The following is a 13,359-nucleotide window of genomic DNA, read 5'->3' as shown; positions in this document are numbered from 1 at the left end:
TATTGTTGTTGTTATTATTATTATTGCCCCTGTCAAAAAGTTCAGGGAGGTAGCCAATCAGGTCAGATGTTAGCATTGATTAGGGCTGTTGCCCTCTTGTAAAAGCTGTCCTTGCACCTGTTTGTCCGTGACCTCAGCAGCCTGAATCTTCTGCCAAATGGCGGCAGCTTAAACACCCGGTGTCCTGGGTGTGTGCAGCCCCGTATGACGCTGTGTGCCCTCTTGAGACAGCGAGTGCTGTACAGCTCCTTCAGGGAGGGAAGATGATGTCCAGTGATTTTTTGGGCCGTATTAATGACCCTCTGAAGTGCCTTTTTGAGTGCCATGGAGATCTGACCAAAATAACATCTCTGATGGACAGAGTCTCCCACCCCATGCATGTAAATGTTGCTGAACTGCAGAGCTCCTTCAGTGAGAGATTGCTGCATCCTAGATGCATGAAGGAGTGTTTCCGCAGGTCCTTCCTCCCTGCAGCTGTCAGACTGTACAATCAGAACTGCTCCCAACAATCATAGATGTTTACATCTGCGCTGTTACTGCAATAAGTTAATCAACCGATTCGCACTACAACCTGGTTTGCCTCTTATCTGTAGTTATTTATATTTAATTTAATAACTGTACAGTACTCTGTTTATAGTAACCATTGTCCATTGTAAATATGTAAGAAAAAATTGTATATGTTTCTGTTCTGTGTCCTGTGTACTGTTTGTTTGTATATGTGTCTTTCTGGCTGCTGTTACAACCAAATTTCCCCTTGTGGGACAATTAAAGGATTATTCTATTCTATTCTATTCTATTCTATGTCAGCACACTTTCACTGGAGCAATGGTAGAAGACGATCAGCAGCTTCTTCTTCAGGTCCATTTTTCTGAGGATTCTCAGAAAACGGAGACCTTGTTGGGCCTCCCTTACAAACGCCGAGGTGTTTGAGCTGCAGTGGAGGTCTGTGTGTATGTGCACACCCAGGAACTTGAAACCTCGACACCCTTTCCACGCGCTCCCTGTTGATGTTGACGGGCTGCAGCTCAGACTTCCTCCTTCTGAAGTCGAGTACAAGCTTTTTTGTCTTGGTGGTACTGAAGTCCAAGCTGTTGTCTGCACACCAATCCGACAGCCTCTTAGCCTCAGCTCTGTGTGCCGTCTCATCACCCCCAGACATGAGCCCCACCACGGTAGTAACATCTGCAAACTTAATGACTGCGTTGTCTCGGTGGGTACTGACACAGTCATGTGTGTAGTACTTTTGCAGTGATCTGACTGTTGTTGTTACTTAGAGATTTTGTGAAAGTGCAGTTTCCTTTTGTCTGAATTTGAGATCAGGTTTTCAAGAGTGCTAAAAAAGCTTGCTGAGAGCGTCTTGTTTCCTCTGTGGTTTGTGAGCCTCAGCTCAAACCAACACAGGAAACTAAAGAAATGCCTTCATCGTGACAGCTTCCTGTTTGAACTGAGGTTAACGGCACACTGTCAGCATCCTGATGCTGGGAAGAGGTGTCTTCTTAAAAACGTCCCTATAATTAACCACAAGTAATGGGATTTTCATTCTGATAGTAAGTTGTGTTACTTAACTTCCACAGGCACGATGATGCAGTTTCACATATTTATTCTGAGCAGCTGTTACAGCATATTGCGAAAGTTTCACAGTGAAGCTCAAGAGGGCTTTCAGTTTTAAATATTGACAGAGCAGTGGGACTGTGCTAACACAATATAGCAAACCAATCAAACAGAGAGAGTTAAAAGGAAAGACCTGCAAAGTAAGAATAAAGGGCTGCTGCAGTCTGCAGTTTAAGTAAAATAAAAAGGCCCCAGACACTATTTGAGGAATCGTCTATCTTACTTGGAAAAAACCTACAACAGCAGCAACTTTCTAAGAACAGGAAGTTATTTCAAGAAAGGTTCTTGTCACAAGAATATAAAAAGAAATAGATGTCTAATCCTTGTCCCTCATCCCTCCCTCACTTTTGCAATAAGTACCACATCCTTAAACATCTACTGCTATGATGAAATATTGCTGAAGAAAGGTCTGGAGAGTTCACGATGAAGCCGTGGAACACTTGAAGAAGTAGAAACAATTTATTTTTGAACCATTGTCTGAGACAGATAAAGATAAAGATAAAGATAAGTTTGGAACAATGACATGACTCTGACAGAGTTGCTTTATATTAAAATATTAAATATATTTAAAGAAACACTCCCTAAAACAGCTAAGGCCTAAGGATAGGCTATGAAGATATAATTCAATGTAACCATAAAACAACTGAATCCATAGAATAAAGTCTAGCACTCATGTATGCCCAGATAGAAAGCTAAAACCAAGCTAGCATAACGTAGCGAAGAAAAAACAAGCAGCTAAAACTGCTGGGCTGGTTTCTGTCCAAATATAGCACAACTAAAATTCACCAATTAAACCTTTACAACTGACTTCTTTAATAAGTTGCACTAACCTTAGCCAGTAAATTAAATGCTAAAAGGTAAAACTAGCATATTTTAGCTATGGGTAAGTCTTAGCTAGCAGCTCAACACCTTGTGTCGCTGCAAGGTTGCCAGTTGATTTTCTGTTCCTTTCTAAAAATTAATTTCCTTTTTATTTAATTCATTTAGTTAGTATTTATTCATTCATGCCAGTTTTTGTATAGAACCAAGCTTTTGTAGTTTTTGTATAGAACCTCTTGCCAAGGTTAAGCTAACCCCCTTTTGGCTCTGTATGGTTAATGTATCTCTTTTTTTATTTGCATTTTGGTGTCACTAAAGTTTAAGCAAACATGAATTGTGCTTTCATTTGAAAACATCATTAATGTTGCAACATACAACAGCGCTATGCCACAAATACCACTTTGGCAAATGGTGTTTATGGCACAAGCACTATTGTTTTAGTCTCATTATTAAAGCCATTTTTGGAAATTAGTAACTGCAGATCTTCACAGTTTGTTGTGCATGTGTGTTACTATGAGTGCAGCTATTTGGCAGAGCAGTGTGACACTACAACTTGCTGACTGATTTCAAGTGTGCATGCTAACCTGCTCTTTTATCTCAAGGCCTGTTGTGTGGACTAGCTGCAGATGTCCTGGTTTAACCAGACACTGGAATTATGTAATGTTTTCCCAAGCAAATATGAAAAGGAGCAGCACTTCAACAGTGAACACAATCATGCACAGCCCATGTTTCTGTGATGTCACAAGAGTTCAGGCATCATTTCTCTTGTTATCTGACCCTGATCCAGCCTGGTGTAAATACACTTTTATCCCGAATAAATGTACATTATACCTTTTGAATACAGAGAGATAATGTGACGAAAGCAAGGGTGAAAAGACCTTTTAAATGAACTGTTACTGTGCCTCACTGAATCAATATGAAGTGTTATTTCTTGCGTGCTATTTATGGATAGAATTGTTAAAATGAGTATGTGTTGTCTTCACTCAGCCTGCGTATCCATGACCCTTGTCAATTTGACCCACGACTTCTTTTTTAATGAAGCCAAAACACACACACACACCTCCCCACAAGTTAAAGGCCAGGACAATGACATGTGATGCAGTACCGAACACAGTGTGATAGTAAACAGAGACAGCAACTTGTCTCTAAGATAACCGCATCTGACTGTCTTGCACAATTGTCAAAATTATTAAATGTTGCTTCTGTAAGTTCTCTCCTCGATTTTCTCTGTGCTTGTCATTTTTTTTCATCCTTCAGTCAGTTACACCAGAGGCCTGCATGTCTATGCGCCTGCTTGTGCTTCACAGAAGCAGTTTTATTTGTAGCTGCCAGATTTAATTTACTCATTGAACCCTTTGACATTTGAAGGATTTGATACATTTCTCTCATAAGTAGTTAGCTACAGCTGTTATTTAGTAGAAAAAACTTGCACAATCCTGATATCAATGAATACATTTGTGTGTGCTAATATTTAGTATTAAATAATTTTTTTACCTGTATTATTTTCAAAAGTGAAATTGTGTGAAATATAATAAATATAGGATAAAATATATGCATAAGCAAAAATAAATAAATAAAATAAAACCGATTTCATATATGAACAGCACTTAGATTACATATAATATATAAATATTAAAATGTTATATAATTATAAGGCTGCAAAATGCAAAGCAGGAAACGACAAAAGTTGTTACTGTGTCGCAAAAAAGAAACCGAAGCGTGGAGTTAATTTAGTTTTGTCCTTCATGCTTGAGTTTACCTGTTGTGCTGTGATTTTCATATTATTACCAAATCATGTGACTTAACAACAGAAATTCCTAAAGTGATCTTCACGCAGACCGTTACCAAACGCTGTGTCCCCTTCTCTGTCCAACCATGACTGGGTTACCACGTGTCTGCCCTGCAGTGATGTTGCAATGGAAAAAAAGGAAGTCGAAAAAAAGACAAACCAAACTGCTCAAACACCTGCTGCAAATCTCACAGGACATTCATGTGTATGTGTTGTCTGCCCTGTCATCATAACACTACACACAATCAGTACAAAGCTCCTTGCAGCTTGATTTGGTTGTGACTGGAAATTTTAACTTTCAAGGTTTGTAAGTGCAGGAGTGGGGCAAAGTCTGGGCCCCGATGATCTGAGTCTCCAAGGGGACTGAGAAAATAAAGCTGGGCTTCCAGGTGCAGAGAAGCTCTGCAGTGTTTTGGTATGGTTATGTAACGCATGGGAGTGCCAGCTTATCACATCTAAATATTCAGCCCTCTGATTTGTGTGTTGGTTAATTTATCACATGTTTTGAAGTCAAAGGAGGAAACTTTTGTTGCAGCCTGTTGGTCTTAAAGGTGACAGAAAGCATTCATTTTCTCTTCTTGCCATTAGAGACGTTAAGTTGTGGTGAAAAAATCTGACTGTTACAAATCTGTTACAAAGCCTCATTAAACAGAAAAGGTCTGAGAAACAATGACTTTAAACCCTTAAACCTGTCTTTTTAACTATGTTGGCTAGAGCATTTAATGACTGGCTTTCTTTCAGCTCTTTTTGTATTATCCTTCAAATCACAAGTGCCTCTCGCCTGCATCAGGGTGGAGTTCAGGTGGTATTTTCCCATTGTCGTTTGAAAAAAGGGCCTGGACTCTGATGAAAGCATGAAATGTTTGTTCAGGGAAAGATTAATAGGGATCCTCTGGTTTTCCCTCTTTCTGGTTTATAATTGTTTGCATTGCTACTGTATAGACTGGATTTTCTCTGATATCGTTTGGCCGTTGTCATGATTTTTGACAAATAAAAAAACAAACAAAAAAACAAAAAACAAAAGTCAGGTATTTCTCTATGACTGTCTGCAAGTCTTAGAGTCCAACAAAACCTTCCATGGAGAAATCTACCTTTGTCCTATAGGGCTTTGTATAGCGAGTTAATCCTGAACACAAACTGATTAAAGCACCATGGCCTTGAACTTGCTGGCCTGAAAAGATTGGCTTGTAATCCTACTTCTCAGTGTGAATTATGTTTTTATTTCTGTTCTTTATTTGCTCCAGAAATTTTGCCTGGTTTGCAGCTGAAAGCATAGCTAAGACTGTCATCCATGCCAACATGCAGTAGGGGAAATAAATAATTATTTGACCCTCTGCTGAATTGGTAGTTTCAACCAAAAATCCAGAAAAAACACATTACATTATAACTTTTTTAGATGTCATTGAGTAAAATAAGTATGTGATTTTCTGCAATTCAGGCAAAAATTGGCTGTGAGCCCACAGATTACAGTCAATCAATGGTGCTGATCTCAACTCATTATGTGTATAAAACACATCTATCCACAGAATCAGTTTCTTCTATTCCAACCTCTCCCCCACCATGAGCACAACCAAAGAGCTGTCAGAATATGTAAGGGGAGAGATTTTAGACCTTCACAAGGCTGGAATGGACTACAAGACCATCAGCAAGAAGTTTGGTGAGAAGGTGAAAAACCACTGGTGTCATTTTTTATAGAAATGGAAGAAATATAAAATGATCATCAGTAACCCTGGTGCTCCATGCAAGGTCTTGTCTCAAGGGGTAAGGATTATCAATAGAAAGGTGGTGGATCAGCTTAAAACTACACGGGAAAAGCTTGTTAATGATCTGAAGGCAACTGGGACCACAATCACCAAGAACACCACACCATAATGGATTGAAAACTGTCATTGCCCGCATGACACCCCTGTTCAAGCCCTGGCTTAAATTTGAGAGTGAACGTATAAATGACTCAGAGAAGTGGTCAGATGAAACCAAAATCAACCCGCCATGTTTGGAGGAAGAGAATTTCAAGTATGAGCCAGTGGACACCATCTCCACAGTCGAGCACAGAGGTGGAAACATTATGCTTCGGTCTGTTTTTCTGCTAAGGGTAGAGGATGACTTCACTGCACCGAGGAGCCATAAAATTCTGTATGCTGAATAACGGCTGTGGACGGATGTTGTAGCATGTCAGCGACCCAAAACTTATTGTAAGGCAACAAAGGACTGGCTTAAAAATTCATGGAGTGGCCCAGCCGGTCGACAGACCTCAATCCTATAGAAAATCTGTGGAGGGAGCTGAAGCTTTGAATTGCTAAGAGGGAGCCAAGAAACCTAAAGGATTTAGACTTTCTGCAAAGAGGGCCAAAGTCCCTCCTGAGACGTGTGCAAACCTGGTGACTGGGTGAACGACATGAAACATCTTACCAGTGTGGTTGTCGACAAGGGTTTCGCACTCGTTCAAATTCATGTTTTGCATGAATAAATTTATAACTTTTATCTGGTTGATATTCTGTTTATCTTCATTAAAATGTAGCTGCCATAAAATTTGAGATGTTGTTTGTCGTTCTTTGTAAGTAAGCAAACTTACAAATTCAAGTTTCCCACTGTATCCATTTAGTGGAATACAATTGAAAATATGAGATGGATGTTCCCTCAATAGTGGGTCAGTACTATTATTAAGCAACATTTTATCACAATATTTTCCTGGTTGCAGAATTAGTGTTTCTTTAATTCTGCATTATATTTACAATTATTATTATTTAACGGGTTGTCAGTGCTTGTGATTAGTAATTCAATGCCAGCACCACCCGTTTTATGAGAACACACTCATAACTAGTATCCTGGTTGGACTTGCCAACTATCGCTCAACCATTAGCATTATTGCATCATCTGGGTTAATGAAAGCAGACAATAGAAAAAATAGCCTTGCTATGCCAAACTTACTTGTGGTACAGGATCAGAGGCTTTGCTGCTGTTCTCATACTTCTCAGTGTACAGACAGTGATCCCAAAGCAGCGGCAGTCACATGCAGCTGCAGCAGTAAAGCTGTCTGCTCTGCGTCTTTTTTTTTTTTTTAATGTAATCCTAAATCATACTGAAACTGAAATTTTCAAAGAAGACATAAGTTTTGACTAAACTCCAAAGTGCCTTCTATTATCTTTCTCTTTGTTACTTTTGACTCACACTACCGAAAGTAATGCTTTGAGCATTTGTTCAATTTACATACATTAGCAATAATATGACAGTCAAATTTCATCTGCATTTGAATGTGTCACAAGCGTCTGCACTTCATCACTTGATAAGAATCCTGTTTTATGAGAACAGTAAGTCTGCATGAAGGGCACAGTTTGTTAAACTGCGCTGTGCGCGCCCAGACTGACTTCCTGGTAAGAATGGTGCAAATACTCAGAGGCTCATAGGTTTAAGCATTCCTTTTCATGCATAACGGCATTTACAGAATAAGTCAGATTCAAGACAGCGGCATTTTAATGAAAGATTTACTTTAAGCCAGATATTTTAACCCTGCTGAGTACGATTTCATTTCATAAGTGACTGCTCAATATGGTCAGTACTTCCTGCAACGTGGAGTAAACACCTCATTCAGCTAACGTGGCATCTTTCACAATAAAAGTGATCACACAGACTACTCACAGGAAGCAGTCAGAGTTACGACGTCTGCTTGCCAGGAAAGAAATTCCATGTGGAAAACTTATTTTTGATTTTGTTTTTGTTAAACAAGTTGTTGCTAGGTTATGTTAGCCAGACAGAGGGTCAGGTCTTCTGTGATTGGTCGTTTTCCTCTCTAGTAGCTGATTAGAAAATGTATGTGGTAACTAAATGAGTCAGTTAATACTGTTTTTTAAATCACTTTGCAGTCAGTGTTTGACGTTCTTTGACTAGCCTGTGTTTATTTGGATAGATGGGATAGATGTTTACCCCAAGCCCACCCATTTCTCTTTCAATCAATTACTAACAGTAAAAAAGGGCAAATGTTGAATATTTGTAAAATAAAGGTCACGGCGTATCCATCTACCTTTCCTTCATCTGCCTTTGAAGACATCTTTGAGCCAAAGATTGGGGTTTTTATGTACAAACAAATATTGTTTCGCTTTCACAAGTCGAAAGATCATGAGATTGTACAATGCAATTTTTCTGCGCTTGACTATGGTGATATCGTTAAATGAATATTTTTACATCCACCTTGAAGCCTCTTGATTCTGTGTATAACAGCACATGACGATTTATCACAGGCGATTCTCTTCTTGCTCATCATCATCATTACTAATTTTATTGGAAAAATGAGGTGGTATTCTCTAATGTGTTCACTAGTAAAAGACAGCAACTTTGTATAGTGTTCATTTCTGCAAAGACTGCCTGCTTACATCTGGTCCTTGATTGATTTTAAACACAGTAGTTACAATGTCAGATCACAGGACACTTTAACATTCGCTGCAGCTCTTGTTCACACTGAACTTGACAAAAGTGGATGTAAATACTTTGCTTCCATACGCAATATGGACCTATACAATGGAATGTGGTTGTCCGGCTCCATTTCTTTTGTATAGGTCTGTCGTGACAAAGAGATCTTAATCTCACTAAGACTACCTGTTTTAAAAAGAGAGAGTGCTGAAAGATATTTTACCTGCAAACATGGTGACCGGGTGAACTACATGAAACATCTTTCCAGTGTGTGTGCCAACAAGGGTTTCAATTCAATCCAATTCAATTTTATTTATATAGCGACAAATCACAACAACAGTCGCCTCAAGGCGCTTAAGACTCAAGACTGCGGTTTCGCAGTCGTTCAAATTCATGTTTTTTATGAATAAATTTTTGTACTGTCAGCGTTAACCTCGTTAAAATGACGTTAACGCCATAACCGCATTAACGTCGCAAATCTCCGTTAGCGAGTTAGTGCAGATCGCCCCGTGCATGGGGCTGCGCAGCGTCAATGCGTTAGCGTGGTTAGCTCGTTAGCGTGGTTAGCTCGTTAATGTGTTAGCGACGTCCAGATAAAAGGTCTTTTATCTAACGTGTTTTTTTTCTGGATTTTTGGTTGACATTCTGTTATTATTTAGAGATTGTTTATTTCTTTGTAAATGAACAAACTTACAAATTCAACAGAAGTTCCCCACTGTATCAATTTAGTGCAATAAAATTAAAAATATGAGATGGATTTATCTTAATAGTGGGTCAGTACTATTATGTCAGATCACAGGGCACTTTAACATTCGCTGTAACTTTTGTTCACACTGAACTTTAAACTTTAAATACTTTGCTACTTACTTATAAAAAGGAATGTGGTTGTCCATCTCCATATCTTTTGTATAGGTTTGTCTTGACAAAGAGATCTTAATCTCAGTAGGACTACCTGTTTTACAAAGAAAGATTGACAAAAGATATTTTTACCTAAAGTTATATTTATTTTATGTAGTAGGTAAAAACAAATAGCTAACAACAAACCACTAAGTGGAGACTTGCCAATTTACAATCTGCATGAAGTGTACTATATTTTTGGCAAGTCGTTTCTAGATGCTTTTAAACAAGAAATATGCGCAGATTTATAAAAATTTTCACCACACAAAACATGATACTTCATACTACAGGGGCTAATAAAGTAAGACAGTGCTGGAGCCATCAAGTAGTTTATTGGAAAGTTGTAGTTTGGCAAAGGTTTGCTACAAATTACATTTGTAGTGTATAATACATCCCCCCAACCCTAACTCTACTGTGGTGGAGGACAAATAAAATATGTTGTCAGTGAACATGTTTATCACTGATGTGTTTGCAAGTTACTATATATTTTCTTTAACATACCACATGAAAAATTAATCTGGCCTCCTTTCATATATGTGATAAAAATGTGGTTATACAGAGGTGTTGCCTTTAAATGTGCATTTCAAGAGACTGAGACCATATCTTTCTGTGTTTTTAAGTGTAGTAGTGTAGTTGCTGTATTTTTTAGCAAAATAACATATATGTTTGTGTGTGTGTGTGTGTGTGTGTGTGCATTCCTCTTTAAAGACACCAGGATAGCTTCAATAGTTTGAGCCAGTCTAACTAGTATTTCTAATTAGTGACAGATTTTACTTTTCATATGTTTTACAAAAAATTTAAATGTGTACTTTTATTCATTTCCATGGTATACTGAGTGATGCAGCCTCATCCAGCTTATTAGTTAAGTTTGAAGCAGGCTTTTAGAAGAAGCTCAGCTTTTTTGAGCCACCTTACGACACACCGCTCAGCAAACTTCCCTCAAAATTCTGACAAATTGTAAGTACCACAGGAAAACTTATTATTCTGCTCAGATCAGAATAATAAGAAAAAATATTTGAATAACACACTTTTTTAAAAGTAAATACTTTTACTTTTAACTACATTTCATGAACCAACAGTGGAGCTAATATCTGGGGTCCATTATTTACAACCTTCAGTCACTAACATAATAGAGGATGAACATTTACCAGTGACTGCTGAAATAACAGCAAATAACAGGCCAACAAATGTCGTAATGGAACACTTCCTGCCCTTACAAGTTCACAAGAAATGCCAGATTGCTCCATTATTAGTCATTTTATTGCTTTAAGGATCTTTAATGTCTGTTTTAAACTAACTTATTAACTCATAAACTAGTTAGTCAGGTGGTGGGCAACTCAGTTGATACAGAAATAAAGTATTGTGCAAAAAACTTAGGTTGTTTATATTTTGCTTCAAGGAGCCAGATTTGGCTCCTGGCAAGTGTGGCAAGTGTGCTTCTGCTAAATAGGTCTGTGTTCAGCAGCACAGACCTGTCAATATGTGTCCTCTTCACTGAAGCCTGATCAGAAATGGTCTCAGGGGAAGGGTGGCTGTCAAGAAGCCATTCATAAGGAAGGGAAACAGGGAGAAAAGACTTAGGTATGAATGGTGTGAATCCACATGGGATTTATTGGATTCATGGAGTGATGCATCCAAATTTAAAACATTAAAGCACTGAACCTGACAGAGAATAGAACAAAAGGCAACCAACACACTACGGGAAGAAGAATGCACATGTTCCAATACATTGTTGCAGCCATTTACCATTTTGCTGAAAAATAAATAAATAAAAACATCAGTTACTCAATAAAAAGTACTGGCTCAGCACTTTTTCTTTTTTCACTCTGCTGCTAACCGCTTTAACTGCTATGTTGTTGCTGCAGTGTAATGCAAGCTCCAATTTCTAATATCTAAAAGGTCAGAATGACATAAGCAGTGGTAGTTAAAAGATGAAGTAGCCTGTGATCAATTATATAAGCACACACCTTAGCACACACACTTTGCAGGTGATGAGGCATGATGACATAGCAAAAATCCACCTTAGGTAAAATGCACAACAGACTCTAATAGAATAAATGCAGTTTGTGGGGTTCGTAGTTTTTGAGAGTCTTCAACTATTAAAAACTAAAGTTATAAGGAAATGTATGTATGTTGTGTTGCATAGACACCAACAACAAAATACTGAATTTAGCATGCTAACTGGCTAATTAGCTGCAAAAAGTTCTCATATCTGCTGGTGAGTTCGTCATTAGACATCAAAATGATAAATTTGACTGGCAAAATAAACACGAGCACAAAGCTTTCACTTTGACATCCAGTGTTTCAGTCCCAGTACTCACTTATCCTTTCCCTCTGTCACAGCCGTCATCACGTGAAAATTGTGCCAAGTCATGCCATGCATACGTGGATTAAATTGCCTGAAGGAAATACAGCACCTGAACAAGAACATCCAAAATCACATGGTGGGTGAGAATAAAATAAACCGCAGCTCAAGCTGAACAAACACAACTCCAGAACACTGTATGATTGTCTCTGCATTTTTTTTTTTTTAAATTTAGTCTTACTTTTATTTTTCCCCCTCTTGCTCTTTATAAAGTGCCATCAGAGGGTCAGTCCCATTGTGGATTTACATTGTGAATTCCATACTGACCCTGTCTGAGCCTCTTGAACCTGCTTGAATAACAACCTGCATATTTCCTTCTGGCTGTGACATGAAAATAACACAACTAGGCCTTTTTTACATGACAACTTCAAAGAGATTGTTTTCACATCAAAAGGGTTTAATATTACGTTCATGGATGCCTGCAAGAGCTTCACAAGACCTTGGTAATACGCTCGGCAGTTGAAGCTTCACGGGATTCTTGGCCACAGGTTAACACATTTATGAAATATTTATTATTCTAAGCCAAACTGAGCGAGAAAACATTTGATATACCCTAAGAGTTATGAGGATATAGAGATACAGAGGCGAACAGAAACACTGCTGCCTTCTGTTGGCCGATAGCACAGACAAGTGTTGACACTGACTCTGGTTCAGATACTATTACCACGTGTGTGCTCGCTGTAACTTTGCCCAGAATGAATGGATATTGCCACATTATAAGAAGAAAGCCCCTGTCTCTTTATGAACCAGAGTGAGCTAAATTGTACCTGTGATTATCAGTATTATCATCTGTTTAAATGTGACCTTTTGTGTGAAATTAGTGAACGTGTAGCTCTGTCCAAAACTCATATTCCATTTCCCAATGTTAAAAAATACATACCTATTTCATCTGGCAATTAATAGAAGCCACATACATATATTTACAGGCTAATGTTAAGAACCTTGTCATTTCCTAAAATAGTTTTGGAGTTGAAGAAATACTAAAAAAACCCTGACCTTTGAACCGTACGATGTGTACAAAGAGAGATTGTTACCAGCACTGCATGCTTTGTCATTGTTTGGCTGTCAGTGTGGAATGCAAAGTTTCTAACAAACACAGTGAGTCACAAATATTTTTACAGTTGGAAATATTCCTGTGGAAATATCCACAGGAAATACTTACAGGACTGATATGATTAACAGAATTCAAACAGTGTTTGAAGTCTGTTTTATGATGTGGCTATTAAGATAAACTCATATATAGATGAGGAGTAATCAGTGTAGGTTGTTTGGATAGTTCAGCTTTGAATCATCATCATCACAAGGTTGTGTTGCAACAAATACATGCTGATCATGGATCCTTCATTTGTTTGTCATTTCTATTTAATAGAGTTATGAAATGCTGCATTAACACAAGTAAATTTAGCAATAGTTGATTTCATAGTTCGCCTAGAGTTTAAGAAAATATACAAAAGTCCAGGAGATCAAAACATAG

At 38.1% G+C, this 13,359-nt stretch overlaps 1 long non-coding RNA gene across 1 annotated transcript; it reads right to left on the bottom strand.

Annotated features, from left to right (window-relative positions):
* Positions 1-9,490: 9,490 nt before the first annotated feature.
* On the bottom strand, positions 9,491-11,908 carry LOC109195098 (uncharacterized). The gene is made up of 3 exons (XR_002056774.2): positions 11,842-11,908; positions 10,993-11,052; positions 9,491-9,575 (listed from the first exon to the last, which is right to left on the bottom strand). It is a non-coding gene; the product is annotated as an uncharacterized LOC109195098 (long non-coding RNA).
* Between the last annotated feature and the right edge of the window lie 1,451 nt (positions 11,909-13,359).

This window comes from Oreochromis niloticus, linkage group LG17 (genome assembly GCF_001858045.2).
Source record: "Oreochromis niloticus isolate F11D_XX linkage group LG17, O_niloticus_UMD_NMBU, whole genome shotgun sequence".
Lineage (NCBI taxonomy): Eukaryota > Metazoa > Chordata > Actinopteri > Cichliformes > Cichlidae > Oreochromis > Oreochromis niloticus.
Note: the sequence above shows the minus strand (reverse complement) of the source record. Positions and strands in the feature narration are given on the sequence as shown.